Source organism: Octopus bimaculoides, chromosome 23 (assembly GCF_001194135.2).
Source record: "Octopus bimaculoides isolate UCB-OBI-ISO-001 chromosome 23, ASM119413v2, whole genome shotgun sequence".
NCBI lineage: Eukaryota > Metazoa > Mollusca > Cephalopoda > Octopoda > Octopodidae > Octopus > Octopus bimaculoides.
This window is the reverse complement of record NC_069003.1, coordinates 19,939,991-19,951,090: the sequence shown is the minus strand read 5'-3', so window position 1 is coordinate 19,951,090 and position 11,100 is coordinate 19,939,991. Positions and strand designations below refer to the sequence as shown.

The 11,100-nt window shown below is 34.6% G+C and overlaps 1 protein-coding gene across 2 annotated transcripts in view; it reads left to right on the top strand.

The window, feature by feature from the left end:
• Nucleotides 1–11,100, top strand: part of LOC106879042 (multiple PDZ domain protein) — a 586,571-nt gene that overhangs the window by 104,980 nt on the left and 470,491 nt on the right. The window lies entirely within an intron of this gene.

The following is an 11,100-nucleotide window of genomic DNA, read 5'->3' as shown; positions in this document are numbered from 1 at the left end:
TTGGGAAAGTGTCTTCCACTATAGCCTCGGGCTGACCGAAGCCTTGTGAGTGGATTTGGTAGATGGAAACTGAAAGAAGCCTGTTGTGTGTATATATATATATATATATATATATGTTTGTGTGTGTCTACCCACTATTGCTTGACAACCGATGTTGGTATGTTGGCAAAAGAGACTGATAGAATAAGTATGAGGCTTACAAAGAATAAGTCCTGGGACAATTTGTTCGACTAAAGGCAGTGCTCCAGCATGGCTGCAGTCAAATGATTGAAAGAAGTAAAAGAAAAAAAATTAGTATCTCATACTCACTATTTTCCTTTTTGTTTTCTTTTGTTCAACCTCAGATTATCTCCAGTCAATCACTCTAAGTCAACTCCATGTTAACCACAGAGATGTATGTTATTTCAAACATCATATATGTAATTATATTGTGTAACAGTGCATTGTTATGACAGTATATGTATAGTTTAAGGGCTCCCATCCACTGACTTTGTTTCTTCATAACTTTCTTTATAGAGCATATTTTGCCAATAAAATTTTTGCAGTGATACATTTTTTTGGCATAGCATATCTAGAGATACATTATATAATGTATACTTTCTTTTTTCAAGATGGTAGGGTTTGATAACAGTGAGATTTAGTTGCTATTTCTTGCTCATTGAGCAACTTCTAGGGATGTCCTCGTTGAATGAGGTATGTGTAAAGTAAAGCAGTAATAAATTCTTAGTGACTGAATTCTTTCTTGGCACTGTCTCTTGTATGTTGCTGATACTCTTTAGAAATGTCTGAACTTGAAAACATCATCTCTACCTTCTCTAAAAGTTTGTTTTTGAAGTTTTATTATTATTTAAGGAATTAAGATTTATGGTAAAAAATTGTCTTTTTTACAAAACATAGATAAAAAAAAAGTGGTTTGAATTGTATACATTGTTGTGCGTATGTAAGTAGGTATATGTATGCATACATATACACATACACTTATGTACCCATATATGTATGTATGACCTTTTCTTCAGTCATAAAATATTTGTGCATAATATTAATGAATAAGATTTAAAAGAAAAATAATAAATATTATTTCAGATTAAATCTGAATATAAACAACTTTTGTATTTTGTTTCTTTTCATTGATATTTGCAATATTCTTCACTTTTTATATTTTAAATTCTGGTAGAATTTTGGGAGTTTTTCTGATTAGATAATGAATATGATTTGTATTTTCACAATTCTGATGTTTCTGTATATCCAATAACAATTTTTATAGATTACTGTATCTTCTCTACAGCAAGAAACTTTCTCTGATCCCTTCTTTCATACTTTAACCTCTCACCACCTAGCATGAAGCTGCATTTCTCTGTACTCATTTAGTCAAAAGGGATCTTAGTCTCACAAGCTATGTGGTAACCTCATTTGTGCTGGTGCCACAAAAAAGAAACCATTTCACATTGTAAAGTGATTGGCATTAGGAAGGGCTTCCAGTCATAGAAATAGAAACTATGCCAAAGCAGACATTTCCAGCCATAGAAATAGAAACTGTGCCAAAGCCCTGTTGAATCCTGTGAAGCTGTTCCAACCCATACCACTATAGAAGATGGATATTAATAGATGATGAATTGTGAAAATGCAAATTGCATTTGTTATCTAATCAGGAAAAGCTCTCAATCTAATGTATGAAAATTTTACCAGAATTTAAAATCTGAAAAGTGAAGAATATTGCCAATATTAATGAAAATAATCAGAATGCAGAAGCTTATTCTTTTATTCTTTTATTCTTTTACTTGTTTCAGTCATGTGACTGTGGCCATGCTGGAGCACTGCTTTAAGTTGTTTATATTCACATTTAATCTGAAATTATATTTTGGTATCTTGGGTATGTGTCTTTTATTCAAGTCTTTTGAATGAACTTGGCTTGATGGAAACTCTGCTGAGCCAGTAAAATGGATCATATCTGCACTATGAAGGTCCAGCCTTGTTTCACTGTATCATGCTGATTAATCATCATCATTATCATCATCATCATCATTATCATCATCATCATCATTATCATCATCATCATCATTTTTAAACTCGTTTTCCATGCCTGCATGAGTTAGATGTGTCCTCTTCAACAAAGCATCCTGCCACTTGTTGCAGTCCTTTATCATCTCCTTTGTGAAGTTCAGCATCCTGTGATAAGCTTTTACCACTTCTGTCCATGTCTTCCTAGGTTTTCCTCTTTTGCTGGGTCTTTCCACATGGATCTCTTGAGACCACTTTATTCATTTGTCATCATTATCCATACACATTACATGTCCATACCAATGTAGCCATCTCTCTGGCATACTACAACTGATTCAGCCTGAATATTTTGTTGTGGGTAGACACGACTGTGAAATACTCAGCGATTGACATTGTGTATCAAGAAGTACATAATGTGCTCTTTTTCTTCTTTTTTAAATGGCAAGGTGTATTTTGAGAGAAATTTGGCTGCTATTTCTGGAAGTTTGGCTGACTGTGTAGAGACTTTCCCACTGGTTCAACATATTTTACATTTGTTATATGTAAATCCATGGCCTTACATCAGAGAAATTGATATAATATGGTATAATAGTTCAGTATGAAAAACCAGTTAGATTTATTTCCAGCTTTTTATCAATAATTCATATAAAAGATTGTTTTTATTTTATTTTTTTTTTTGTTTCTTCTTTTCATTGGTAAAAATTCATGTTATAGTGCTGATATTTGAGACCATTCCAGCCAGCCAACCAGCCAAAGAAATATACATTAAAAGTGTGTCATTACTAATAGAAACATTAAAAAAAAACATGGTAATGATAAGGATTAATAAAGATAGGAGCAGTGAGGGGCAATGTTTGTTGTTGTTGTTCAAGATTAGGTTTGTTTCAACAAATGAGATAAACTCTACATGTCTAAGATCAGATAATGACTTCGCTACTTTATACTTTTTGTTTAATTTAATTTTATTCTATTGTTTTGTTTTCATATATTCCTTGTTTATTTATTTCACTTCTGTCCATTATGAGACTCAAATTTCACATTGTTTCAGTGTTTGCCATTTTTAATCTTGATTTATAAGACTATGTAAATTATTCATTTAATGGTTGATGTTGAGTTCCAGAATAGCCCCGATCTAGCAGGCCTATAATCAAAAACATTCCAGCCAAGACCATTTTAGCATTTGATTTTTGAGCATCAGGGACTACATTATCATTTGTGTTTTACTGTTTCAAGATAATGGGGTGTAATTTGAAGTGGATTTGGCTGTTATTTCTAAACATATTGGAGACCATATAGATGTTCCCTCACTGGGTCATTAAAGACTCTTTGTTGGAGCATTAGAGACTCCCTTATTAACTTGTTAAAGACTCCCTTGGCTTGTTAGAGATTCCCCTGTTGGCTCATCAGGGACTCTTTTGTTGGCTCATGTACTGGTTGCTTCATTGACACATTCCAGATTTTTGCTAATAATCAGAAGTAACACAATTCTGTAAGGATATAAATAATTTAAGAAAGCTTGCAGCAGTTCTGTACGGAAAAAGTCTGTTTGGTAAATATAAACACAACTTTATCTTGGAGAATGTATTTCTCTAACTACCAGTACTTTTCTATTTGATAAAACATAATCATGTAAACTTCAACATACTATTGTTAAGGAAGATATAGTTTTGTAAGCACATAAAGTAATCCTCCTCCTCCTCCTCCTCCGCTGCTGCTGCTGCAACATATCATCACTTTTTTGCTTTCTTCTGTCATTTTTGCTAAGGTTCAGCATCCTGAAATCAACTCTTGCCATTTTTGTCTATGTCATCACCAGTCTTCTTCCATGCCATTTCTACCCAAAGTGTTTAATTTTTCCTGTTGTACCACTTCATCAACTCTATTGAGCATGTAGTGTGATATTTGGAGAAGTAATTAACTTAAAATGACCCCGAAATATATGCTGTTGTACTTTTTTTTTCCCATTTTACTTGCTGGGTCTAGGAGAAAGCGATAGCACCTATGACCTTTGTGGGCCCACCTCGACCTGTGGGACTGATGCTATTAATGTTCCTCTTGAACTTTTTTGTAAGGCAACATCTGCAAGAAAGACCAAATATGAAGGGAATTCTGAAGGACCCACATTTTGGAGAATAAGATCAATGTGAGATATGGGGGTTTGAATACAAGGTTGGTGACAGGAGGAAAGACAATATTGCTGACTTGTTTTCTTTTTTTCATTGTTGATGTCTTAAAGAAAGAAGAACAACTTCCATGACCCCTCTCACTATGTTTTTCATTGTTACATGGGGTCCTAGATTGGTGAGAAACAGTGAAGAGAAAATGACAACTCTCAGATTGCTGTAGAAGGAAGAACAGTCAGTCTCAAACTTTTCAACCTTCTGGGGTTGATCAATTAAGTACCAATTAAAGTCGGTGGACTGTCAGAATCATTGGAACATCAGACAGGATGACTTGCAATATTTGCTTTGTTTCATTATGTTCTTGGTTCAAATAACACAGTGGCCTTCTTGGGTGATAGACTTAATAATATATCACCTGATTTAACACACCTCCTGGCTCTTGCATATTTTTAATATAGTCCACATTGCTAGTATTTGGGCCAAGTCTCCAGTTTGAGGATACCTTTCCCTTTCCTTCTCACCTTTCTCAGAGACTCTGAGGAGGATTGTAGCCATTGCTCTCCTTTCCGATTTAGCAATTAAAAAAAAAACTCTTAAAAAAACTGAATACTCAGTCAGAATGCGGGCAAGAGAATAGAGCCTATTAAAAAGACCATGTGGTCCTTAGTCTATCATAAAAGCTTTATGGCTTTGGCAAGAATAGAAATATTGAATTTTTGATAATAAATGATTCCTAGTCTTTCAATGAGAATATGAGTTCAGATTTTTAACACGAGATCAGTAGTATTTGCAGAAGGATTGGCCAAAGATTGTTGGAAACAAATTATATCATTCACATGTCTCACTCACACCAATATAGGAGAAAATAACAAACAAAAAAACTACCCCACCCCTCAAATGTCTGAAGTGATGTTAATATAAATGTTGATGATTAATGATGATTTTATTTTTACAAAGATATTTAAATAATTATGCTATTTGCTTAACGAGTTAGTTATGTACGTTTCTTTTTTAAATGTTTACACCAGCTTTACTTCCTTCCAACCCACCCTCCAGCATTAAATTTCCTGTGAAATGACAGATAGAAGAACAATTGGAAAAGAATTCCAGATATATAATTATATTCTAATGTTAGGGTTTTTCTTTTTGCTCATACAAAAAAAAAAAAAAATCTTTAAACAGCTAATTGAAAGAGATCCTTGAAGCAGGCTGGAAATTAAATACAAGTAGCAAATAAAAACAGCAACAAATAAACAACAGCAAAAAGAAAAGAGAATGAGTATTTTTTTTTCCAATTCTAAATTATGTATATGAGCAAACAAGATGTTACTCACTTCTTTCTAATTAATACTTTGTTCAATCATTAAAAGGAGAGATATATCAGAAAGAGTGAAGAAAATACAGTTGCAGGGATAGGAACATGCATGCATGCATGCACTCACTTGCACATATTCTTTTAATCTCTCATTTTTCTGTCATTGAGACTGTGATCATAGTGCGGCACTACCTTGAAGAAACAAATCAACCCCAGAAGTAACTTTAAGCCTTGTGTACTTAATATATTAGTCTGCTTTTGTCAAATTGCTAATAGCAGTTGTCAGGCAGCGGAGAGGCAAACAAAGATGTGTGCATACACACACACACACATGCAAAAGAGTTTTTGCAACCCAATATTTACAACTGTATGTGATGTGCTTTGAGAACCATTATTCCAAAAAAGAATTATTTTATATTCTCTTGAAAGTTTATAAAATTCTTATAAGCATCATCATCATTTCATGTCCATTGTCTATGCTGGCATGGATGGTTTGACCAGAGCTGGTAAGCTCTGCACTAGACTCTAGTCTCATTTGGCATGCCAACCACTTTACAGAGTGTGCTGGATGCTTTTACGTGGTGCTGTAAAAGCGCCTGTGTGATGCCATGTAAAAGCACCCATGTGGGGCCATGTAAAAGCGACTGTGGTGCCAGGAGGCTTCTACACATTTTCTTGCCAAATTCATTTACATGGCATTATTCAGTTCAAGGCTATAGTAGCAGAAGACATTTGCTCTGAGTGCCTCACAGTGGAACTGAACCTGAAACAATGTGTTTGTGAAGCAAACTCTTTAAATACATAGCCATGTGTATTTCAATATTTTAACCGGAAAAACATTTTTTCTTGGCATTAAAAAATTCATGGAAAATGAAAAAAGAGTACATTTTAACTACAAAATTATTAGAAAATTAAATATCTCAATTTTCAAAACTAATGAAAAATTTCTGTTTGATTTTAATTTATTTATTTTTCTGTTTAACTCCTTTGGCAAGAAAATTAAATAAAAAACTATTACTGCTAAAAGAACGTTATTTATGAGTTTAAAAACGTAAAGATTTTGTTGTCAAAATATTATTTCAGATGTTAATAAAGATTCATTGAAGAGCTTATTCAATTGAATTCATAATTTTTCTTTATATATTCTTTACCTAATTTTGTTTTGTATACTGTGAATCCCCCCCTCCACCACGAACAGTAAGCTGTTATGCCATTCTCCTACTGTGTATTAACATTCATCACTATTGTCATTGTCATCTTGTGTCAATAAAAGAAATTACTACTAAGGTAGTGTAAAGCAGACCTGGTAGAAATAGCAGCCACATCATCCTTAAATCACAGTCTGCTATCTTAATGAAAGTAGGATATATTGTAGTATGTAGTTCTAGATATAAATTTTTAAAAAGCTGGTCAGGGAGTGTCACAGGTAGGATCCATTTGATGATAGAATTTGGCTGATTTTAGGCTAAACAACAGCAACAAAGCATTCTTGTTGTAACTATCCCTTCCCCACCCTTTTTTAAAGACATAGAGTATCTAGGACAGTTATCCAGTGTGGTCTCATTATTTTTTTAAAACTAGAGTGTGATATGAGTGCAATTAGACTGCTATTTCTAACAAATGTTGCAAGCACATAAAGGCTTCCTCAGGAACATGGGTGAGGAACCTCTCACATTCAGATTTGAAAACACTGACTGATGAAGTTTTGTGTAAAGAAGGGTTTAGCCATTTAAGTACAGGGGTTGATATAATTAACTAAAACTTTAAAGGCAATGATACAGTATTGATTGAAAGCTGTGAAAGAGTGAATAAAACAACAGGATTTGGTCAGTTTCTGCCTACCAATTTGCACTCTCAAGGAATTGGTCAGTTTGAGAGGCTATGTACCCAAGGTACTGCATAAGGGAATCAAACTTCATACTAAGTGGTTGTGAAACTAACTTTTTAACCACATAGCTATGCTTGTGCACTTAAAAATTAATAAAATATCGACATTGTATATAGAACTTTAGAACAAGGAGAATTTTAAATTGAAGTTTAGAAACACCTGTCAAGATTAAAGAAATAACAGTAGAAGTTGTAGTTTTAGAAGAGAGCTGGCTCTTGAAAATGAAAGCTAGTCATTTTGTAGTGTGTTGAAAGTGAACAAGTGAGAAAATTTGTATTTGTTTTATTGGAAGTATGATAGTGTGTAAGTTGTTGGCATGATGCCCAAGACCCATCAATGGAAATAGAAATAGTTAACGAAGAAATCGGATAGGCTGGAAGTAAAACCTGAACAGATGCCATAAGTTAATAGCCACTTGGATATCCTTTCTTGTCTCTTTCTTTCCAATTCCTTCCCCTCCAAGTAGTTTTAAAATAACACTGTAATAAACGGTTTTCCTTTTGTCAACCTTTAGAGGAACAGAAGTAGTAATAATACTAACGATGTGTAAGTAAGATAGGTTATGTAAGTCAATCCCTTCAGCAATTACACAATTCACCAGTACCCAGTACTAACTCTGGTTTTGTAGTTGTTCTATCGAACAGACAAAAACTTCCATGAATTGTGTAGGATGCCTGTCTATCACAAGGTCACAAACAGATGAAGACATGGCTCTATTGTCAAGAAGTTCACTTCTCAATTACATTATTTTGTGCTCCATCTCACATCTTCTAAAACTACAACTTCTGCTGTGCTTTCTATAATCTTGATTGGTGTTTCTAAACTTCAATTTAAAATTCTCCTTGCTCTAAAGTTCTAAACACAATATTGAAATTTTATTAGTTTTTAAGTGTATGAACATAGCTGTGTGGTAGACAAGTTTGTCTTGCAACTGCATAATTGTAAGTTCGATCTCACTCTGTAATACTTTAGACAAGTGTCTCTTACCATTGCCTCTATCGGTCTCTTAGGCTGAACTAGTAAGTTGCAGGGATGTAAACACACCAATACCAGTTATCAAGCAGTAATGGGGAACACACAGACACACAGACAATGAACTCCTGTCAGTCTCTGCCTTCCAAATCCACTCGAAAAGTTTTGGTCAGCCTGAGGCTATAGCAGAAGAGACTTGCCCAAGGTGCTGTGCAGTAGGACCGAACCCAAAACAATGTGGTTGGGAAAGAAGCTTCTTACCACACAGCCACACCTGTGCCTACAAACTATGAGAAAGTCTATAATATAATTTATTGAGTGATATTTAGTAGACAGAATCAGCAGAAGGCACATTCCATTGCCTGTTTTAACACTAACACTTGGCCCTTCTCTTCATATTTAGTATCATTACTCTTGTTAAATTACTGGAAGAATACAAACCAAACCCTGGTTACTTCCTTGCTTAAATTTCAAATGTATAACCATCTAAAATATTCACTCCAGAATTTAAAAGTCTCTTTCCCTATTTGTTACTTTTCTCTTTCTATTTGTCTGGCTGACAAACTTTCCCTCACAATTCTTTCTTTCTTCTCCTCACACCTCTCTCTTTTTCCTATCTGTCCCTCTCTCTTTGATACTCTCTAATTTTGAAACTAAAAGCTTCACATTAAATTTATTGTAACTTCAGCTTTTGAATTATCCACCATTTTCATTACTATCACTTCTGTATCTTTGACTGCTCTAGTATTTGCGTTACATTTTGTATCACCCTTGGAGATATCATGTATGTTCAGGGTGCTGAAAAAAATGGTAAAAACTTTGAGTTACAGCTATATCATTTGAGGTTCACTCTCACTTTGCTTGACCTTGGGTAGGTATCTTTCTGTCATAACCTTGGGATTGCCAAAGTCTTGTTAGTGATTTTAGTAAATGTTGGAAGCTCTTTGGTGGGACCATTCTAGGATTTTGATTGGTAGACTTAATCCGTGACTTGATTTAACACAACTTCTTGGCTTTTGGGTAACTTTAAGTGGAATGTGGTCTGTTGTAAGCATTTAAATAGGTCTTCAGTTTGAGAGAAAATTCTCAGAGAAAGGTCAACAGTGTTACCGTTTCTCTCCTAAGTAATGTAGCAAAAAGAAAAAAAAAACCTCATCCCCTCCCTCATATTTGTGGCTTTCTTTGTGGTAATGTAAAAAGCTATTGTTATATTTACTTATAAATGTATGTTTTGTTTACATACTCTATAATGTAAAATGATCTTCAGTGTTGGCTATATTCCTGCAGTATGTATAATTGGAATATATATTTAACCGTTGTTTGTTTGTGAGTGTGTGTATGCTAGACAATATAAAAAAGCGTTAGTTATACAACAAATAGGTCAATATGTAGTTGCTTACTTGCTAGAAATAGCAGTGAAATCTGAAAATCATACCTTACTGCCTTGAAAATGAGGACATTGGATACATGTGCATTGAAGTTTCAGGTGTGGAAGCAAGGTTTAGAATAGAAGGGCCTTAGAGTCAATCTAGCAAAAACCAAAGTCTTAGTAAGTACGAAGGCAGATAAATCACAAATCCCTTCAGGTAGATGGCCTTGCTCGATCTGTAGAAAAGGCATAGGTAGAAACTCCATAAGGTGTATCTGGTGTAAGCTATGGACACATAAGGGGTGCAACAATGTCAAACGCAGATTAACTGGGAAGATAGTTTTTGTGTGTGGCAGATGCAGAGGGGCAATAAAGACCGAAGATGTACAGAAAATAGATTCCATCACATGCCAGAGGGAAAAACTAGTTGAAAGCTTCCATTACATAAGTGACCAAGTCAGTAGCTGGGGTGGATGCTCTGATACTTATACTTATTCTGTCGGTCTCTTTTTGCCAAACTACTTAGTTACAGGGATGTAAACAAACCTATGCCAGTTGTTAAGTAGTGGTGGGAAACAAACACACACACATATTGAACTTTAGTTTAGTTCGAATATGTTTGCGACATATTTCAGCTTCTGAAGGCAAATTCACTGCCATTACCATGGAGAAAAATTTCTCTCCTATGGTAAAAAGTGTAAAAAGGCCATGTCTGTCCAGTGCTGCTCCTATCGGATTCCCAGATGCATTTCTAGCTTTTTGGCCATTATCAATGGGAAACGCTGATGAGAGGCAACTTTGGACAGACTTAATTAAAGCTGGCACTTTATCTAAAACACAGTCAACAACATTCACTGAGTTGTGTCATGAGACCACCAGGCTGGAAGAATTTCAGCAGTATCAGTGCCAAATACATACATATATACAGAATAGGTTTTTTTCAGTTTCTGTCTACCAGATCAATTCATTATTAGGCTTTGATTGGCCCAGGGCTATAGTAGAACTTTCTGAAGCTGCAGCACAATGGGACTGTATATGAAACCATGTGGTTAAGAAGTAAGCTTCTTACTACACATCCATACCTATAATGAAAAAAACAACAACAAAAGCAAAAAATAAAACTGGCGGCAGCTCCAGCTAGTTGCTATTATTTAAGCATGACTAATTAACGAAAACCCTTTTCATTGACAGCAACTGCAGAATAGCTACAATTATTTCACAAATAAACTGCTAAACTATTAAATACAACATGCATGAACGGACTATTTTAGGACGACACCAAAACTTACAAAAGAGATTTCGAGCAATTTAGAAGAATTTTAAACCGGAAAAAACAACCCATCTAAAATCAGGGCAGCTTTTATTCGTAAAAGCTGTCTTGTTGTGATAAAGCCGTTCGTTGTTTGCTTCTTCGCGGTGAAAACCGGTTGGAGGG